Source organism: Solea senegalensis, linkage group LG2 (genome assembly GCF_019176455.1).
Source record: "Solea senegalensis isolate Sse05_10M linkage group LG2, IFAPA_SoseM_1, whole genome shotgun sequence".
Lineage (NCBI taxonomy): Eukaryota > Metazoa > Chordata > Actinopteri > Pleuronectiformes > Soleidae > Solea > Solea senegalensis.
The window spans coordinates 6851358-6874401 of record NC_058022.1 but is presented as its reverse complement, the minus strand read 5'-3'; the positions used below and the strand labels follow the sequence as shown (position 1 = coordinate 6874401).

The 23044-nt window shown below is 39.9% G+C and overlaps 1 long non-coding RNA gene across 1 annotated transcript in view; it reads left to right on the top strand.

Moving 5' to 3' along the window:
- LOC122765179 overlaps positions 1-23044 on the top strand; it is a 78664-nt gene that overhangs the window by 22876 nt on the left and 32744 nt on the right. The window contains exon 2 of the long non-coding RNA XR_006359933.1: positions 17143-17197. This is a non-coding gene — a long non-coding RNA (uncharacterized LOC122765179). The remainder of the gene's footprint in view (positions 1-17142; positions 17198-23044) is intronic.

Sequence of the window (23044 nt, the reverse complement as noted above, 5' to 3'; positions counted from 1 at the left end):
GTCAGGCCAGTGTCTCACTGGATGCATGTGTGGCATGTTGTGGCTGCAGCAAGTCTCGCTTCTTTTTTTTTTCATTTAGGCACACATCACACCTAATGAGACCATTCACACTCCCTGCTTGAGCTGCATGGCTCTTTTTTGGGAATAGACCTTGCCTATTTTTACGCGCATCTCCCAGGAAAAAAAAATATACACAGAGTCTATATCTTTCACATTATGTCAAAAACACAACACATTCTGCCCCCGTGTCAAAGTAAAAGTACTGTAGAGATTCAGCTCCCTGATTCCATTCAAGTTTTATTCTGAAATGTGTGCAGCACTGATCGTTTCATAGCATCATATTGAAGAATCCCAGCATTTAATTAAGTTTTGGGAGTATTTAGAGCATTTTCAAAGGCAAAACCTATTTAAAACACAGAAGGAGTTCCACAGTAGCTCTGTAGCAAGTGAGCAGGAGACACGCATCCGATGAGAATGACAGACGCGTGTGAGACACAGCAGAGCAGCGCCGCTGCCGTTCTGCACTAGTAACTCAATGCATGTGCAGTGCATAAAGGCAGCGGTGCTGATCTGCGGCATCTGGCACAGCGCTTTACTCACAGGGTGCTTGTCTGCCGCAGAGCGACTGATGTTTTACGTGGAGTTTATTCATTTATATTTCCCGAATACTTCCACTAAATGCCAGGATTCCTCAGTATGACGCTCTCACCGTAGCTGTTGTTGGGGAAAAAAATGTATCCAGAGATTGCTTTTACTTTGAAACAGGAACAGGAAATGCTGTGCTTGATACATGTGACACAGATGTAGAGGTTGAAATTATAGTAAAAGGTACTTTTCACAGACAACTTTTGCCGTGAAAAGTACACGGTAAAAATAATAGACCAGACTTGTAGAAAAGTTGTATAGAATCAAAATGACTGTTATCCTCAGCCTGCAGTGGAGAGCGGTGATCACAGGACCATCTCTCTCTCTCTCTCTCTCTCACTAAGCTTCATTGTCTTTTGGGACTCTCCAATAGTCCCGCTACATCTGCCTCAATCCATCATCTCCTCTTCCATTTCATTGAGCTGCTTGTCAGTTTTTGAATAATTACAATCAAGCAACTCGCTTAAAATGATTCACTTTCTTGCCCATAACTGCTTGATCATCACTGTATTTAGCTTGTTGTTTCCTTATAGGACAATATAACGTTCATGAAAGTCGTGCTCACATGTGGAAACAAAAATATGGCGTGCATATGGAGGCGCCTCTAATAATATCTTCAAAGGCTATTAATCCTGAACCATTATGAACTATAATTGTATGTTTTGACATCATGATGAAGTCATGATGTCAAAAGTTAATACACGTATGTATTTTAACCCTTAGATCATACACAACTCCTTATATGGACATCCTGTGTGTGTGTGTGTGTGTGTGTGTGTGTGTGTGTGTGTGTTTATAGGTCACATATTCGGGCTTTAAAGAATTTCGTCACAAATGAGACAGTTGTTTTTTCATTTTCTTTTTGTTCATAAAAAGGAGCTAAGTGAACTTTGACCAATCAGTTTGAGTACATTTTGCTCAGGTGTGTTTATATAGTTGGTGAAAATGATTCATTATTTCGTCAGAATGCCTCGGTTGTGTTGGGAACAAAAAGCATTTCAGACATTCTATGTTGCACATTCTTAAACCCTCTGTACATACTGTACGTTTAAACATAGTAATGGAAAGTGTTCTAAGGGTTTACTAAATCTATTTGTCAGTGACTGGCCAAAGAAATCCTCTGAATGGGAGCCATAAGATCCTTTTCAGTCCTTTTACCGTAATAAAGAATCAGACACAATGATAAGTCGTTAAAAATTCAGTTTATTTGAAAAGCCTTAGAACGCTGGCACTGCTGAATTGACATGAGTCCTTGTTTGACTCCTGTGTTGTAATGACAGTAATTAAACATGTGGCAGGTGATGTGTGATTTCCTGTAAGTACTGGCTGTCATAGTCCAATGGACTGAATGGAATGAAGTGTCTGCAAATGACTACAATATATGGTTTTGAAATACGTACAGCATTTAATGTTATATTGGGGGGAAATAAAAAAAAAAAATCAATGATGTGGCCAAATCATATCTTGGATGTATGAGTAGCCGTTGTCCGTGCTCTTGTGGTCTTGTATGTAATTATCTCGCAACACACCCCGTTCATTTTTATGATCGTTCACTCAAATTATCCGTTTCCTTCCCCGTGAGCGGCAGACACCCAAAACAAACGGCAAACAACATCCCCAAACACTCACTGCTCGGGCCACCGCTCTCATAAATGTCATGCAACATGGCCCTAGTTCTTTTTTATGTGACGTGAGTAGCTGCCCTGACTGGCCACATTTAATCTCAGCGTAACACCCTTAGGCCTCATTAAACATGACGCCAACACCAGCAGTCTGGGAATAGCTCGTCCCTGCAGCATAGTCACGAACCGTAATGACTCTAAAGGAAAAATCACCACAAATTATTAGAAAAGACACATCAGATCATTTTAGTTGGCTGGCTGGCTATATATATTTTTGTACGAGAAAGACGGTGCACTGTACAATGAGTACAGAGTTTATCGTGTCTGACTTTATTTTACATATTCTGCATAGTTCTCAATGTGTTGGTCTTTGTAGTCTCCTAATAAGGTCATTATTTTAATGTAAAGTGAGTATATATCTGCAGAATCTGCACCGTTATATGGAGCGAAACATGCAAAAGGAAAGGTGTTAAGTTTGCTAATGTGTCAGTAAGTACGTGAGACCTCATAATCTGCTGAGACGGCCGTGCAGCAGTGAGGTGGTTAACCATGTGGATCCCGAATCGAATCTCGATCTGACCGAGATCCTTTTCTCTGTGGAGTTTTCCTTCTCTTCAACTGTGTCTGCCTGAGTTCTTGCTCACTTCTTTCCACAGTGCAAAGATTGAGGTTAAGTTGGTATTAGGAGCACAGTGGTGGTGGTGGTGTGGTAGTGAGTACACTGTTGCTGTCACACCACCTGCTCTGGTGACGTCAGGGAAGAAGGTTATTTATTGGGAGACTACTTTCAGAGGAGAACAGGCAAGTAGTTGCGAGTTGTGTTTACTCTTGTTCATAATGCATCATCACTGCTTGCTTTTTGGTTGAAAGGAAATCATTATTACCCCAACCTCGACGATAGCTACTACTTTAAAAAGTACCCTGACCACAAAGAATGCCTTCACCTTTAAATCCCTTGATGTTAATACTGAGAGGACAAGAGAGGACAAATCCATAACTCGAGTAAGGACTTTCATTCATTATCCCTTATCCCTACGTCTAACCAAAACCAGTCGATGCCTCATACTAATACTTAAACTAACCACCGTTCAACTCTTAACCCTAAACTCAACCAGCTCCTAAACAAATGAGGTTCTGCCTCATTAGGACCAGGCTTTGGTGACATGGCAAGATCAGTGTTTATGCCGTAAAAGGACAGTAAAGACACAGGTGACTTAAAGCTATAAATAAACAAGCAGCAGGGTGAAGGACGTATGTTGTTGTGTTGAGGTCTGAGTCATCGCTGGACTGACTGTGACATGCAGTGGAAACATTGTGCCCTGCATTAGAGAAAAAACAAAAAAGAAAACTGTCAAATCTTATTAGTTTGAGAATTTTCAGTGTTTAGTTTCTGAGTAACCAACAGAAATGCTAAACTTCTTGGTGCTGAAGTTGCAGATGCTAAAGCAGGTGATGTAAAGCATGAGTGCAGAGATGTCCCCGTGGGCACCAATGAAAAGTAGTTATCTCCCAAACACTTGCCTCAGGTGTTATTGCTTTTATCTCAACTCGGCTTTGATAAGGTGTCAATTTTCCTTGTACAAAGCCTGGAGGCTTGTCACCAACATCTGAACAGTTTGTGCGATTTTGTTAGTTATTTGCAAACCTCGGCTGATGTCGGATATTTTTCCGCAGTTTTATAAGCCTCTGGCAAGAGAGAGATAAGATGCCTTTTTTTATATTTCTAACAGAAACATGTGCTCCATGTAAAGTCTTCATAGAAGCACAGTGCGAGACAATTCTTTGCATCTCCGTCGCATCAGTGGCGTAACGTTGGTCCCATGAGATGTCAGTGATGTCTCTGCCCCCCTTTGGAAACAACTTGCTGCGAGACACATTTGGGTCAAATATAAAATTCAAGCTTTCAAGTCAAAAATGATCTTTAATCATCTCGGCAAAGGGAGGCTGGGCATTTCTGATCTTTCTAGTCCATGACGGTTTTTATTTTTATTTTTAATGCTTGTATTTATTTTCTCCTCATTCCCAGTTTATCAATTAAAAACACACACATGAAAGTGGAGTTTGACAGCAACTACGATAAAAGGCACAAACTCATCCGATGATTACAGAAATCCCGGGCAACAGACTGGGGCTTGACACAGACCTTATCTATGTTGATACAGATAATGCAGAAATCCTTTCGCTTTCAATTATTATCCACTGTTGTGTCTGTTAAATGGCGACAAAGTCGGTCACAGCTGTGGAATAGTGCTGCAGCAGATCTGGGACATGCACTTGTAACTTTGGTGAACAAAACAAGGATGTACGGTTGGTGATTGAATTCAAAACTGGAACCATAATCTAAAAGTAATGGATTTGTTTTGTCAGTTTGTTTTTATTGCAACCTTTTAACAGACATTTAAATATAATGATTGGCTAATGTTTATTTGTGGTTTTCATACTCGTTGTGTACCTTTTAACTTGTTATAATGAATACATTTTCTAGCAAAGTCTTTAAAGCTGGGGTAGGCGCCATAGTTTTAATAATAATAATAATAAAGCCAAGTGATCTGAGAGAGAACTGAAGGCTGAAGACTTTGACCAATCACAGGGCAGTTCAGAGAGCAATAACACCCCCACTGGCTGATCTTGTGACATACGCATATGTTTGGTGGAAAGTGCATTGCAAAGAGACACAAAAATAACAATAAAAAGGGTTGCTAATAGGGTAGCATTATGGAAACATTACATTTAGTTTATCCTATGCTCACCTGACCAGAGCTGCTGAGGACAGAGAGCAGCCATCCCATGCATAACATTATTCTTACAACATGCAAATGAACTATTCTTTGAATGCAGCTTTAATTCCACATGCTTTTGAGTCAGCCAAGCAATTTTCAAGTCATTCCCATCCAAGAATCTTTTGTACTCTAAGCTTTTAAAATATTACCAGAAATCATTCAACTTAACAATGCTGTATGGAACATTTGGCATCTCCTGCAATTTGACTTACATCAGGCATGTGCAATCAGACAGGCACGATCTGTAATTACACGGTGAACTTTAAATTCAGTACAACGTGAAAAAAACAAAAAAAGCCACATTTTTAAAGGCTTCAGGATAAAAAAAAAAAAAACCTGAGGGTAAAAAGGTGAAATCACTTCACCCCGCCTGTGTGATTTCATGATCACAACTCAGTTCAAAGACAAAACGTCCTCAGTGGATTATCTGTGGGTTGTTGATTTTTGTAAACACGGCGCGCTACATAATTTCATTAAGGGGTTACGTCATTTGTGTTGTGAAATTCTATTAAATTCCCCCAATAAATATGTTATTTTTCTAAAAAGGCAATTTAGGGAGTCGCTCTCTCTCTCGTGGCTGAATGTGAAGCTCAGCCTTCAAAGAGGCATTGCTTTCTCCTCATTCACGGAGTTTTAAAATAAATGAAAACAGCTGCCATAAGCTACCCCTCTCTTGTGTATTTTAACACACTCATTTACTTCAAATGTTCCACTTTATTGCCTTGGAGGAAGCGATACTCTCAGCTCAGTTGCACACACAGCACTTGCAAATACGCTAGACCAGCAGTTAACTAACAAAACAAGTACATGTGGTAAATCTGGAAGAAAGCAGGTTAGGTTAAACCTTTTATTGGTAACAATGTGGCTCCACACAAATAACAAAGCAAAGCAACAACTATTTAGAGTTAGAATTACAGGCAGTTTAACTCAGTTTGACATTTTATGAATTAAATATTGAACAATTTAATTGCAAAAGCTTCCCTGACGGTTTTTTTCATGGATCACGGGAGTCAAACTATTTTCTAAGTGGAGCAGTTTAAGTTGGGATGAGACGGATCTCTTTTTATGTCAAGAGCTTTCTTTTTTGATACACCGCTATATCTGTCACTTGGCTTCCCTATGATTTAGCTCGCTATATTAACCACTCCAGACAGTTTTGTTTTTCACTCCACATGCCAGACTGTTGATGTGCATCGTCTCAAGAATTTTCCGGCTCACCTTTTTAAAGTCTTTTTTGTTTTCTTCTGAGGTACAAAGTGAGAAGTTGCTTCATCCACAGTGTGTTGATGCAGGAATCGTCAAGCTGAGGTTTTTTTAGCAGCTTCGGTGACGTTGGCCAGACCACCGTTCATGTATCTCATCATGATATTAGGTCCAAAAATTCATATACGCTGGGGATAAATTGTCTTAACTCTGCTAATCCCGCCTTTCCGTTTAATGTCACCGACAACTCAAGATACCACGGGACCCCTGACACGCGAGTATACCAGGGTCGCGGCAGTGTACCCGGGCCTTAAGGCATCACTTGAAAGACTTACACCCCAAAAATAAATGTGGAACAAGAGGGAAACTCGGGGCCAGAGTGGCCACATGCAATTTATCCTGGATTATTGAGACATATTCTATTTACAGTGTGCACATGGGGAGGGGGCTAAGAAACGTTTCAGTGGTGGGTGAGGCAGAGGCAGAGTGATGGAGGGTTTTAATCGTTCTTTTTGACAAACCTCATTATTATGGTGCGACGCCTGGAAAAAACATCTCGCTAAACCAATAGTATTTTCTCAATTTCATGATTCCAGTGTGTCAGCACAAAAAAAATGAATACATAACACGAGTGGTATTGTGCTGCGGTCTGCCTGCCTGACATGGGTATCATGGTCGGTTATGTGAATAGCTTCAGCTGTGGTGTGAGATAACACTCTATACTGTAGAACATGGACCAATGTGGGAGAATTGTGTTCAGACGGATAGACCTACACACTTTTGTTTCCAGAGGGATTTGATTGATTGTCACAGATGTCTACCTGGCTTACATCACTGTTTTACTGTTTGGAGCTTTGAGAGCCTCAATCAATTCACTACTTTATGTGTGCTGCCGTGTGACAGCTGAAACAGAAACATAATAACACCTGCAGGCTATCATGTCATTGGCTGGACCGAAACACGGAAACTAACACACGGCGTTGACAGCATTTCAGAAAATTTACCTCCTCAATATAACATTTAAAAAAAAAAAAAAGAACTCAGGAAGGAGGAAAACACCTTCAGCTTTAAATGAATGAAGTCAGGACATTCATTTTCTTTATGTATAGAACCTTGTACAGATGAGGAATGATTGTGAAATGACTTGTGTGCCATTAAAACACATGGTTTTCATAACACACCAAGATGGACATACATTTACATTTACATCTTAATCCCACTCTCTCTTACTTGCGTTACTTTAGAATTTCTTACAACCCAGGGGTGTCAAGCATACAGCCCGCGGGCCAGAACCGGCCCAATGAATCCACAGGAGGAATTTGTGAACATTTCTAATATTAATGTGAAATACTATATTTTTCAGTTCCAGATAGTTGTGCCTTTTGTAGATCCACTGTGATCTGTAAGAAGTTGTGATGCACACGTGTATATGATAAACTTGGGCATAATATTGTTGAAATTGTACTTATTTTCCTCAAGCAATTTCAGGTTGTTCATAAGTGGGCACATTTATGCTCTGGCAGCAATGGGGATTGATTACCTTGCTCAGGGGCATCTCAGTCTCACCTGTCCTAGGATTCAAAACCAGCAACCCTCCAGTTACAAGCTCCGGTTCCTTCCATTTGTCTTGTTTCTATACTTGCTGTCATTACATGCCAAAACCAACCCTTACACCTCCAGGTGAGAATCTCCCCTTAAATACTCGGAGACTACATCACCTTGCATATGCTGCTGTGGCACATACTGTATACGAACAGTCAATTCAAACTTTGTCCTCATGCAGAATGTACAAATGTAACATTTCTCATAGAAAAGTAATAGAGCAACATTTTCTGCTCTCCGGAAGTTCAAACTCCAATCCCTTCTGCATGCAGATTTTAAAGCAATTCCGGGAACTCTGACAACAAATATATTAAGGGAGGATCACTTTCATATTTCAGTGATTTCTCGCAGTGCAGCAAGTTCTTTAAATGCAGTAAGAGGAGGACCCCCCCGGCCCCCCCAGAGTCACATTCAACTCTCTGATAAAGATAAGTGTGTAGCCTGCTCTCCTTTCTATTTTTATATGCAATTCCTCTTAAAAAATATCAATGCTCAGTGTGTGTGTACCAATTAACACTTACTTTTTAAAATATATATATATATGTATATATGTATATATATATATATATTTATATATATATACTCTAAGTCATAGCCAGTATTAATTTAGTTGTTCATGACAAAGGAGTTAGGAGCAGTTTCTGAAGCTCAAACAATCCCTTTATTTGATTGATTAAATTTAGTCTTTTGCTGTATACGCAGTGTGGCGTGTTCATTTTCATGGATGTCTGGTTTTCTGTTACTACTTTATTCCTGGTTTCTTAATGGTCTGGGTTTTATTTCACAGTTTCTTCCTGTATTTTGAACATTGTAGTGTTTACTCACTTGCTAAAAGTCTGTCACTTAAAGAGCCATTTCAAACAAATTGGCCGTTAGTGGAAACGGGTTATGAAACCCCATATCAGTGACATTTTGCTTTGCCCTGTTTATTTTTTTTTTTTAAATAATTATAATTTAAGACCCTTTTTTGAGACTTAAGTTACATAGACTCAGACATTTTTCATATATTAAGGTGCGTTTAAGACGAGGAAAACATTTTCTTTCTCTCAGAATGGTGTGATAAAGACACGAGACAAATAGAGAAATATTTAAGCCACGGACATCTTTTCCCGTGTCACAAATGACAAGTGACAGTTCCATACACATGCGCTGCCCTTGCCAATTCACCACTGTGCTTCAGAGTAGTTTTAGCCCATTATTTCTGGTGCAGGAGTGTGGGAGTGTGAAAATGGGGGCACTGAGGATGTATGAAGTTAAGACCAGATAGTTTTTCTAACACTGTGGATGCAGTTTCCATCTCCAGAGTGACATTATTGAATTCCCAAAAGAAAATAGAGAAAAAAAAAAAGAAAAACTTGTGGAGAGAAAACTAATTGCCTGACCTTTATCGACTCCTTTAGAGGAGACACAGACCAATGTGCTCCATCCCTCGTTACATCCGCATAATTAACGTCAATCGATCTGCCTCTGCCTTTTTCTCTCCCCTGATGCAGAGTAATGTGCCAAGATGGAGACTGACAGCTGTCGCGCACAGTGACACGAGGCAAATTCATTAGCCAATGAGTCAATGGCACTGCTAAGGAGGAGAAAAAAAGCCAGACAAGGAAAAAATCCATTGGATTTGACAACTAGGCCTGGAATGTCAATAGGAAGCAGCATCGACTAGCTTTATTTGGCTATCGCTGGCTTTGTGCGGCACACTGATTTTGTTTTGTTGTCCATCCTTGTACGAATACTTGACAATCAGATTAAGTAGAGCTGAACATGCTGGCACATGCTGGGGTAAAAAGAAAAACTAGGTCTAGAAGAAAAGTCATGAGTGACTTTATTCTGTTATTCTGCCAGTAAAGACAGGGAATATCTTAAAGACAAGTCTGTCCTCTGAAATGGTTCATAGGAGCGACTCCCAAAATAGTGTTGGTGCGGTGAATGCAGAACAGATCTTGACTTGATGGGAATCAGAGAAACGAGAGTATCGAGTGAAAATAAAGATGTTTATTTTTCAACGACAATATGTGCTGAGATCAGTGAGAAGTCTGTTCCTCATTGAAGCAAATTGAAAGCCAAATGTAAGGAGGTGACAAACTTAACCCTTTAACACCTAACCCTCAAAATGTTTTTATTTTGCTTATTTGAACCATAACAGGACGAGAGAATGTCGTGTAACTAAATGCTTTTGCCCAAAACAAAAAGGTTTATTTGCAAAACCACTGCAGAACAACAGATTTTGTGTGTTAAATATGACATTTGAACAGTAGAAAACATATTTCCAATCACAATTATTGAGTCTCTCAATGTGCATAAACAGGCCAATGAATGGTAACCTCGGTGTTCTTCCCACTCTCTCCTCGCTGGCGTCAAAGACGCTGTTTCTCCGGCTTCCTGAAACAGCGCGAGGGAAATTACCGTAATAACCACACGTTGGCTTTGACGTTTCATTTTTCAGATTGTTTTCCTGCAGTTATGCGACGGTTTTTGCCAAGTGCGCTTCTGCAAACGTGTCGTCAGCGATGCACTTCAGCAACTTTGCTGTCATGCTCATAATAATGAAAATTATCCGTCATCTCCTGTGCTAATGTACTATGGGGTTTTTTTTGAATCACAACTTTCTTAATCATTTTTTAAAATATCGGCATCACCTGGAGCTTAGCAGTTGCTCAGCTAATTAAAAGAGGTTCACGTAAAATAAAATGATCAAAGTTGATTTAACTTGCAAATGAAACCCGGCAGATCCTGCTAAAAATGTTTTTTTTTTTGTGAAATTCAAACAATTCAACACGATAATGATCGGAAACATTTAACATTTTGTTCGAATTTCAAACGTTAAACATTTAATCACAACATGGATAAAGTAAAGTACAGCACATGCCTCCAGCGTCAACTCTGCATGTGCTCTGTTGAAAATCATTATCATTAAAAAAAGAAAGGGGGGGAAAAAAAAAAGCCCATCCGGAACTTAATCCTGCATTTCACCACCCAAGGGGAATAACAGCTTTATTTCCTCTCACGAGTCCAACTCCCTCTTCACTGTCAACTCACACTCGATTTACATACGCGGTCAGGAGGTCACAGACTCAGCGGCACAGTCTGACATTTTAATTCTGTGCAGACAGTCGGGGTGTGTGCCTGACTCCTTTCCTAAACCAATCAGCAGTGCCATGTCAGAGGGCTAATGTGATAACAAACCATTTAAAATTTCCTGTGAAGTATTAATGATGTTATTCACTTAAATGAAATGTTTACGCAGGATGTTTACCGGTCATTGCTAGTTTAATGGTATAGGAATTCTGACGTTAGTTAGTAGCCGCAGAAACGTACAAAGCCTCTTGCTTTATTGTGTGTGTGTGTGTGTGGGGGGGGTCTCTGTATGGAAACACACACCCTGCATGGTAGCACAAAGTTTGTCTCTTATGGCTTCTTTCAGTCCCCAGGATCAAAGAATTGTCAATGTATTCTGGCAACACATCCAACATCTTGTAAAACTGCTAAAATATTAATATGGTTATCTACATCACTGTGCCTGTGATCTGCATGTGTTTGCCCACATGTCACATTTTCTTCTGTGTACATGCTGAACCATAATGTAGTTTTTTTATTCTGGTTAAAAATAATTATGTGCGTGTGTGTGTGAGTGAGTGAGTGAGAGCACAGTGTTACATCTCACACTTGTGGGCTGTTTTTGGATGTCGACCTCTTACCTATTTTTATGTAAAGTCCACGCCTCGCAGCTAAAATGTGCACCGTAAAAATGAACTTTCAACAGCTTCAGCGTCCATATCTTTCCCATCATACGCCAACGTACACAACGCGTCCTGTTTCAAAGTGAAGGCACTCTTGTGTCGCAAAATTTAAACTATCACAATCAGCAAATAGTTTGAGCGAGATTTCGATCTCTGAAGCTGAAGTGACATATGTGATTTAAAAATCACAAATAACAATCATATTTTGTGTCCACACGACACTGACAAATTCACGTTGGCCTGGTTATCTGAACATAGCTTTAGTTGATGGTGGAGTCACTGGGAAAATGCATGGCGTAAACACCTGACAACTGCTGTTACACAATTTCACACCAGCGAAGCGCAACAATAAGAGTTGTTTGGGGCCGTGTGCAATAACACTGCAACTCATTAAGTCACTCTAAATCACCGCAGGCTCCATCGCTGATCCCTTCCTCTCACAAAAGCAGCTATCGGTTCAAGTTTTTTTGAACCGATTCAAAGATTCTCCATCACTTTGGCTGTTCTTTTGTGACATCAGAGGTATTATTTACCGAAGTAAATAAGTATTTACAAAACACTCCTTATCGGCACTGCCTGTCATTCAGAATAAAAATGACTCTAGTCCGGTGTTAATTTGTCCAAGAATTCTAAAGTGTGAAATTTGCTATAATTTGCCTCCACCATAGTAACGTTGAGAAAGGGATTATGAGTATGACCTGTTGTGTTTTTGTTACCTGACTGAGCTCAATATCCAAATGTCTGGCAGTGATTTACAATTGTTAATACAGCATAGTGTATTAACTATTTAAAATGAAGAAAAAAAACAATTGTAATTGTACACAATCAACAGAATTTGCATGTTAAATAAGTTAATTTTGAACAGTGTATTTACCATAACAGGGTGTAAGTTTGTGTCTCAGTGCTTGTGCAAGCGTGTTTAAGGGTTAAAGCTAATTCATAACTGTCAAATTTCATGATTCCACTGTAAACACACTCAATTGTATATATTTTTGTCATGATGTGAAGCTTTAAGAAAAAGCGTAGTTGTAGGAAGAACATACTACATGAATGCGCCCTCTGGCACTTTGCAAATGAGCTAAATAGGCCGTCAAGTTCCCATCAGCCACCCAGAGAGGATTTGCTGCATCCACACACATACATGCGATATCTGTGACTGTGACTGTGTGCGTTCTACATAATGTGGAGAATAACAGAGAGCGACATCTCACGTTTGTTGTCTTTTTGAATTCGGTTTCTGTAAGAAAAACAATTAAACACATAAAACACAGAATATCCCAGGATGGTGAGTCTGGAGTGACCAGGCCCCCCACAGGAGAACCAAGCATTTTCTAAACTGCACACACATGTCATTCAATATCTGCATGCAGCGATCAATGAATACGCTCACGGAAATGAAACTGCACGGTTCACAAAAGTAAATGAATGCGTTTGTTTTTGAATAGGGAAAACTGTCATTGATAAACGATAAAACCCGGATCCCTTTTTTATTAAAGCGGCTGCCAGGGAAATACATGTTAAATAGCTCTTGATTCTGACAGCTATCATTAATATAGAGTGTTTGCTCAGTCACATGTCTCGGGGGAAACAGGGATCTGACACTTGATCTCGGAGAAAGTTTCATTATAACCCACAACATATTAAACAATCGGGACTGTTAAGTCGTGTGTGCATCGATTACCGGTCCACGTGGGAGCTCTCTCAGCTCGTACACTTTTCCATCCTGGAAATCCCAAACCAATATAGACTCTGGTCTCACGTCTCTCTCTGTGTTTAAAGCCTTAAGATGAAGGATGAGCCCAAAGTAAATCCAGTGGGTTACCTTCAGCGGGAAGCTTTGAACTAGAGTACGGCTTCGTATACGGCCGACTTTGCGGGGGGACAAGCGAGGATTCGCAGCGCTATACGGTCTCATCGCGTCCAGGCCGGATTCTGACTTTGGAGGCTTTCAATCAAAACCCCACGAGTGTAACTGTTGAATTGATAAATACAACATTAGAAGCTCTCTCCGGTTCTTACACACTTCTGTGGATATCCAAAATGGCATCACAATGCGGTCCAGTCGCATGATTTCGCTCAGATAGTGATGTCACACCGTTGTACCAATCAGCAGTGGGTAGAGTTAGGGTTACGGGAACCCTAACACTAAAAATAAAGGTTCCTTTAATGTGTTTTTCTTATAATTTTTTTATAAACATCTATTAGAACATGTTTTACCCCAGACGGCCAAGGAACCATACATGGTAACTTCATTGATCTTGATTTTCTACATGAAAAAGACTTACAAATCTGTACAATGTAAAATGTCAAAAAAAGTCTGTAATGACACTCTAGGGTTGAAATTTAGAAATTCTAAAAGGTTTTTTTCTACAAATTCTAGAAGTATTTCAATGACTGCCCAATAAAGGGTTAAAGTAAGGACTGACTTGACTAAAACTCTCAAACTTTCCAACAATGTCAACGCAAGTCTCGCTAAAATGATGGTGGGGTAAAAGCCTAATGTGAGATTTAGAACGTTTTGGGAGCATCTGCAACGCCATCAGCCGTCGAGCTCATCTGAAGCAAACCAGCCATAAAATGATTCTATTCAATGGGTCATTATACTCTAATCAACACAAAGGTACTGAGCGCCTTTTACTCTCAGTGCTAAATTCACCTTGAATGGAAAACCAACACAATGAGAAGTAAATGACTTCAGCAAAATTTCCGACATCGCTGTGAACATAAGGCAAACATTTCCTTCACCAGTCAGCATATCATACGTAGGTGACATGATATGAGACGCTCTCTGCTGAGATATCAAGGTCACAAAACAAGAAACTTCCTGTTGTCCGTCACTGACTGTTAACATGTTCTTGGATAAATTGTCAAAGCTGCTTAAAACATGCTGGAGATATTAAAATGCCAACTGTTCACTCACTGCTTCAGGACGGGATCATTATATGCAATGGATTTAGAGCGTGTGTCGTTGTCCACAGGGCACACTAAACAGAATTCCAGGAATTTAGCAGGACATTTGGAATCGAAATAGTTTGTCGTTGTTTTGTAATCCATTTCTTTTCAAATTGCAAAATTGCAAAACAGTTTCCTCTTTTTTTTCCTCTGCCAAATGTTTTGAATTACCCCGACAATGAAAGGAGAGCGTACGACTTATGATCATAATGTTCTTTCTCTGAATAACGTTGACCTCGTCGCAGTAAAGTACACTTTGGTCAGAACTCATGGATGCAATCGGCAGATCTGCACGTTTCCCCGTGCAGGGGATGGATTTGAATGTGTAGGTCATAAGCGACCGAGTTCCATCACAGAGCAGTGGGATGAGGTTGGAGTCTGAGGCGCCCACATCGTTTAAATTTAGGATTGCGTGTGATGATCCTTGACAGACTGTGGTCATTCCTGTGGGGTGAGCTGCTATTGTTGCCAACACAGATGTGGACCGAGTTAAACGTGAACATATGGGTCCGGGAAACCACACACAGGCTTGCACACGCGCGTGCAGGAACGTACTTACTGACACATCGATTCTACCTTGAGTGCACGCAAGCTGTGGTTGCAGAGGGACGGGGAAAAGGCCGTCCTGCTGTGCTCAACTCCCTCCCACTTGCTCCACTAGGAACAGCAAACATGGATCCTTGGAATGGCCTGTTGTTCCGCTCTGTCGACGTGTTCCCCCCTCACATATATATCACACACCTCCTGTGGAGGAGAACTAAAGAGCTGACATGGGTGTGGAGAATCCCAAAGAGACAAAAGTGGTCGAGTACAGCAGAGGAGGAAGGAATTCAACTTAGCTGCAGAGGGGAAGGTGAAGAAATTGGCACAATGGCAGAGGACGGAGTATAAGGAACGTGTAAAATATAGTGCCGAGTGGGAGGAAGGGTGTCACCGGGGATAAAAGTAGACTCGATGATGAGAGGGATTGAGATGAGAGTGTGCTGCAGCTTATAAAACAACTTTAGCTGTGCAAGCCCTTTGTGCTATTCAGACCCTGAAACTTTGCCTGGAACGGCAGTTAATGTGCAGGGCAAGTTCTACGTGGATCATCTCATGTGTACTTTTACTTAAACATGTGTTTTTTTCATGTTGCATATAATGACAGCAAAGGTCAAAGTCTTTATCCAACGTGAATACCGAGTAAAATCCTTGTGTTTATTATTAGAATATGTATAAGGATGTTTGATTTCATTTAAAGCGACGCTGCAGAAAAGGATTTTAAATCCAATACTATAGCTTTTAAAGTAATAAGCTGTTCCTTTGCCTATTATATATATTTTTTTTTATATCAAGATTTAAATTGTTCAAACTCGACGATTTCCTTTCCCACTAGGATGAAGAAAAACAAAATCTGATCAAGTAAAGCATCAGCTATATACTGTTGATGCCGTAGGGTCTCAGTGATGCAGTTCCGATTTTGAGACATTCTCTCAGTATTTGCACATTTCAGTGAATACTTCAGTGTCTGAACTACAATTGAATTCACTGTCATTGGTTCCTTTATTCACCAAACTTCTTTCACATATTCTGTGTTAGCGTTCAGGCTGATGGACAGGGGTTTCCGTGTTTTCAGCAAAGTAAGAAACCAGGGAAAGAACACAGAAACGCCTCAGCAGTAAACATAGGGGACTCTGTGTTGAAACCTGGTACATATGTAACCTTATAGTGATGACGACGCAAACCTCGTCGCAAAACAATAGTTATCCTGTGGAAAAATCACACGCAGCCGGTCGAGCTCGTATGCAACGAGAGGCAAGTACATCTCAACTCTAATGGGCAAATAATGAAGTGCTTTCAGAAAAGTGGGATCAATTTTATCAAGAGGGCGGAGCTCACTGATGACGGCGAAACCGATGGTGTGTCAAATGCTTTTCATTTCAACTTCTAAGAACTTCTAAGCATCTAAGGAAGTTTGTCGTTCTCTGTGGACCTTGTTAAGCCTGTCTGTCTTCACTGATGCCTGAAGGGGTACCAGTGGCTGGGTGGATTATTATTATTATTATCATTATTCTTTCATTTTATTTTATTTCTTCTTATTGTACATGATATTCTAAGTCAAATTGCAAACAAGATCTTGAATTACACCATTATTTCTGTCACTGATTTATTGTGAGCTGTAGACTAAACATTGCGACGCTCACCTTTAGCAGGACACGGGTTTGACTTTCCAACATTTATTTAAGATAGTTTTGTGATATCGCTCCATGTTTGAAACAACAGGACGACAGAACAGCAGAACGGTGTTCTAGAGGATGTTGTGTGTCTTTTTTGTCTTGCTCATTTTTAGATTTTCTTCATCTTCTTCATTAGTAATCAACTCTTTCTCTCTTGTTTTTTTCTCTGCAGCTCTCTCTTGATTTGACATAATACTTTGTTTACTTATTTGTTTTTTCATCTACATATTCTTACTTTTTGATGAACGTAACGTCACTTAATTTCTGGCACAAAGACCAGGAAGTCTAACAGTGACTTACTGTGGCTGTGGCAACTCACTATTTGTGACCACTAGTGACATAAAATAATCTCTCACTGTCTCTCTTTCTCTCACTTTGTTAGTGGCTCCATCAAATGTCATCATCTGCAGGAACATGCAGCATGAAGTGGTGAAAAAGTAAGTACGTCTTACTCGCACAGCACCTCTCATAGACACAGAATTGCAAAATAAGTACTCAAAAGCAACTATACATGAAATCAATCACGCATAATTTAATAAGTGCAACTAATTCACATTCTGGCGTTCACACAAGAAGATAATCCTCATAAAAAAAGAAGAAATAAAAAGAGGCCAATGTGCCCCACTTGAACAGTCTGCTTAATTTGAATGAGCTAGTGGCTAATGAAGTCCTGATCTATTTTGAACCTAATTATAAAGTGATTGTTCACATGAGTTAATTATATCTATGTGTGTATTCATCTTTACTAATGCTATGTTAAGTCTCTTTAATGGCTCTGACAAGTGAAAAACAACCTTGCGTGTATGCGTGATAACCATCGGTGTAAGCTACTGGGGATAGCATCATGTCAAAATGTGTGTTTCCCTTCGACACTGAAGTGGTTCATTATAGACATGAAGAAAACACACCACTGCTTTAATTAACAATAAATCATTGGCAGCAGATGACAACAAGAAATCAGCCATCGGTCTAATTAGAATACTCTGCATTTTCCCACTGTGTGATCACAGCACCAAACCATTACCACTACAGAATGATTATTGTTTTTATGCCGCATTTCTTCTGTGCACTCATGGGTTTGTGATGGTTAAATCTTCATCCTTTCACTTTTATTAGGGTTCTGGGAATTGTATTATTCTCATTATTCTCGCCCTGGCATAAATTTCTGTCAGTTTTACAATCCAAATCGTCACGAGCAGCTGAAAATAACTGGGCTATACAATTGTCATAAAGCTCACCCAATGCAAATTTATAATAAAGGGATTTGAAGATTACATTGTTCTAATCCGGCGGCTCGGAATACCCCTTTCCCTCAGAAAGCCACAGTTGGTTATAAATATTTACTGTTCATATGTTCATATGTAAAGATGAAACTGTCAACTTGTGTGTCCCTGGATTTCCGTGTTAGGTTACTGTCGTAAAGACGCAGCAGTCGCGAGACACTTGTAAGGACACAGGTCCTGTTGCTCAGAGCTGATTAAAAAATGGAATATGGAATCACAAAGTTCCTTTATGCCGTAAATTGAAAACCGAGGGTGCAACATTCAGTTTCCATTATCGTTATGACAAGTTTAAAAAGTTTTCTATTTCAACTTTTGTTTAGGTTATTTAGTTCATTTCATTCACAAACAACCACTTCAGTTGTTCTGGTCCGACTCAGTCGTCTAAAGGTGCTCAGTGGTAGAGCGAGTTGTCTTTCAACTGTATTATTGTGGGTTCAATTCCCGGCTCCGCTCGTCGACCTGCTGATATTTAACGCCCTGTTGCTCCTGAAGACTGTGCTGGCAGCGTGTGAATGGGTATGAGAGAGGTGTGATAGAACCTCATGAAAGAGTAGGAAACAGTGCATTACAAATACAGACCATGTACCGTAGTGGTTTCCTGCTTTTCTATTGTGTTGACGTCTATTTTGCCATTTAATCAAATGTCACAGGAAGACATTTCTTATTCCACACTGGAAATCCATCAGTTCTTTCTTCCTAACGGCAATTCAGTTTATTTCGCAGCAGAGCAAACGAACAGTAGCTAATATTCCCTTTCATCAAACGCATGCAGATATCTCCCTCTGCTCCACCCGGCTTCACTTCTGCCTGAGGAAAGTTCTACACATATTTTCTTTCTTCCTTTAGCATCATGCTCTCTGCGTCTGGTAAACACTCTCTGTGAGAAAATGAGAGGATACTCGCACAAAGTCAAAGAGAAGTGGGAGCGTTTAACGAGTTGGAATGTCACATTAATAATACTTTCATTTGCCGATGTGTGAGGCGTGTTTAAAACCGAGCGTGAGCCGAATCTCAACTCACATCTTCAGCATTTAGATTTCAGTTTGTTGGTTTGTTGGGCAGAAAAATAACTTTCTTTCAGCAAATGTTGGCCCTTGAAGCACATATGTCAAATATTCCGACACTTTTGTTGTGTTCTTTCTTATAGATCCCCTAATGAGTAAAAAAAAAAAAAGCGGGCATTTCCACTTCTGTGAGAGACTTTGAATAATAGCACCATCTCCACCATCCCGTGGCCATCTGTTCACAGAGTCACTAAAACAGGTTTCTCTCTGATGAGCGGGTAAATGCAATTCAATATCAGTTATGCTCAAAGAGTGGCAGGATGATTCTGGGCCTCCTGGGTGACCATGTGTTCGTAATTACATGGACGCTCTGGCCAAGGGACTGAGATGAAACAACAACAACCACACAATGCAGGGAATATGAGGATCGGACACGTTAGGTCTTCTGGAATAAGAAATGTCTCTCCAGATCCTGCTCCACTGTAGTTTAAAACTCAAGGTCAGGTGTCTGCTGTGAAAACTGTTCTCTACTAAAACAAAATCCATAGAGAAAGAAGAAAATGATTTCTAATAATGATAATTATCTCAGTGTAGGATTGGCTCTCAGGGTCCCCCTATAGTTGGCAAACAGTATTGTCTGTTGCAATCAATGTTCCAGACCAGGTATAATAGCCTATAAAGAAGAATATTGTATTGTCATCATAGTCCGATCCAAAGTTCTCTCCAGAGTTCTTGAAATCTTGTGCTTACGACCACGCCCAGGTTTGTTTCTTACTGAATTTGTCTCCTTGTACTTGGCAATGATGCAACGTACAGCGGTTCTAGACACTGTGAAACGCTTGGAAATGGCAGTATAACCTTCCCCCTTCTCCTGAGCCTCCACTATCTTCTTTCTGAGCTCAAAACTGATTTCCTTTGTCTTTGGCATGATGAGTAAAAGTAATCCCTCTCAATGTGCACATGTGCCCTGTTCCTTGGATTCCTTTTATGCTGATTTAATGCTCAGGTGTTGTCAGGAAGCCAATTGACTGCACAGGTGTGGTTTGAAACCTGATTGGTTAATTAGGTTTGTTTTGAAAATAAAAATTCATATGGGGGCTAATATTTTTGACCACCCCATTTTTCACTATATTTGATATAAAGCAAGCCAAAAGATGTATTTTATATCCAAAATGTACCAAAAGCTACTAAATGGCACTGGTGAATGTTAGATTATATCAAGTCTTATCAATGCTGCAAACATTGGGAAGAATTTTAGGAAAATGTTCCATAATTCCTGGGGGGCTAATAATTTTGGCCTCAACTGTATATATATATACCTTTGTGTTACTTTAAGTGGCGATTTTTCCTTGTGTTCCCCATGTCTCAAGCGCAGTTGCTGCAAAGACAAGAGTCCGTTTAATAAGTCCTACAGAAAGTGAAGAGCTCCACTTAACGCCCACAAAAATGGCTCATTGGTCACCTTTGTTTTATCTTTGTGGATAAAATGCACTTTGTCTGTGATAAAAAATTCAAAGTGGTTAATCCCACATTACCACACAGAAGCAACCGCTGATTTCATGAATCAATCACTGCGGCCTAATCAGATTCTCCTCTGCAGTAGTGCAGGCTTTTGTTTTATTCCGTGTGCCGTCAACCTGTGAAATTAATTTTGCCATGATTTTTTTCTTTGTGAAATTTCCTGTGACAGAGCCCATTTCACTTGCAAATAATTATCTGAATGTCAGGCTTTGCTCTTGGGTTTTTTCGGCGGAGGAAATTCTATCCCCTCTAAAACTTTCTGTGCATACGATTAGGAGCTTCATTTCAATGCAGTATGGAGATGTCGTCTGCTACTTGCTTTGTTGTAAACCTTACGAAAAATCCCCAGATCTGTCTCTGGGTTTCAGCAAGGGGAAAAAAAACTAGTATGCCCAAGTTGAATGTTAACAATGGCCAAGCGTGCTTAAGGCCTGAGTTATTACATCCCTTGGCAAATGGAGTCCAACTAATGAGAGGCCAAGGCATTACGTTGGCTACTGCCAGAAAAATGCTAATGAGTGTTTTGAGAAATGCTCTTTATTAGTAGTCCTATAAGGGAAAAGTGAAGAAAAAAATACATTATAAATATTTTGTTATTATAATAATAATAATAATAATAATAATCCACCTCAAATGAAAGGTGTCTGAAAGGAAGGTCAAAGCATTTTAGACAAAGGATGAACCGCTAATGGACATTTGCAACGATGTGAAAATTAAAAAGCAATGTAGCTGAAAAGTATGACGGAATGTTCTTCACTGGATCTATAGTTGGACAGAAATTCTGTTCCATCCATTCTGACATCTGGTAAAGTTTTTCCAGTTCTTTAGCATGAAATATGTGTGTGGTGCAGATTTATCCCTATGTGCTCCCGACTGCGATACGTTTTAGCAGGAAAACTGGCCTCTGTTTATTCCTCTCCTCCATCTTTCAGTATTATTTGCAACTATTGTAAGTAACACGAAAACACATAAAATAAGACATGATTTGATCGTATTGATTTTATTTTACCAGGCATTGTTTTGAAACCCATGTACTCATATACCAAGTGTGCACCCCTCTCGCTCTTTTAGCTTCCCAGCACACCTTTAATACGTTGGCATGGATTTATCTCTGGGCAACAAAAACATCAGGGGTGGTGTGGTGTGGATTCATCTTCCAGTGAAGTGATACACTCTCCAAAAAGTGTCTCTCTGAATTAATTTGTCACTCGGTCAAGACTGAAGGACCATTTAACAAATCCTCTTTTGATTCTAAGTACCTCCTTAATGCATTGGTCCCTTCTTGTTGCAGCCATTGCCAATTAGTCCTGTTGCATTATGCATTATTACATTAAACTATCCAATAAATTGATACGGAGTCTCTGGCTGCGGAAGGACCTTGTTAATGGATATGAAATGGAGTTGCACTTCTCTAAGGTGGGGGGTGGGATTCGTGATTTCACTTATTGTTGTAAAAGCTAACATGCTATAGGTCTGGGTGGCGATAATCTTGATGAGTCATTTTACGCCACATCTCACATCAACTGTCTGCTCTGTGTCTGGAGATATTCTCGAGCAAAGCACACGGCACAGCGTTCCTCAGTGCAGGATGAATTCTTTTAGTGCTCTTCATATCGATTCACTTAGGCAGTAGTTGTCCCAGTGTATAGAGTTCCATTACGCGTCGCTGAGCAGTTAAAGTATTGATGCTAATACTGTATATTAGTTATTTTACCAGCTGCAATAGTGTGGCTTTTGGTGTGTGTGTGTGTGTGTGAGAGAGAGAGAGTGTAAAAGAGAGGAGTATTTAGGTAGGTGTTTGTGTGAATGTCAAGAATCAAACCAAACCATGCCGAACCTTTGATCACTTAAAAAGACTTAAAGGAATACTTCACCTAGTGTGACTGGTGGGTATGTAATAACAAAAAGAATAAAGGTATTTCTCGACTCAGGGGAAACTGAGGTTGGAAAGCACAATTTTTCAAAAATGAAACCCCTATGCTCGTAATACAAAGCTAAACGCAAATCGGTGAAGTATTCCTTTAAGAATCATCTCCAACACTGCCGCTCATTTCCATGTGTACAATTGTCAGTCATGGTGCTGCAACCTTATACGCTGCCAAAATAACCAGCGACATCTTGGACTCTGCCGGCCTCCACATTCCATCGCGACATAACCACTCAAATGCTGATTTCTCCATTACACACTTTCCTCCTTAATTCATACCACATGAAATTAAGCTGTATACAGTGGGGGAGGTTGTGCAATGTTCTGTTTTGAAGACAGTATGGAACATTGAGTATTCAGGCAGTGGAGCGCTGTCATAAAAACGGCCAATTTTCTCTTCAAAAAGTAAAAAAAAACATAATTCTTTTGTGAACAATCATCAATATATCTTTGTCAAAGCTTTTTCCATTTTTTTTTTTTTTTTTGCCGTTCCCCGTTTCAAAGAGAATTTGGAAATGCAACAGGCACCAAATGAAAGGCTTATTCCCA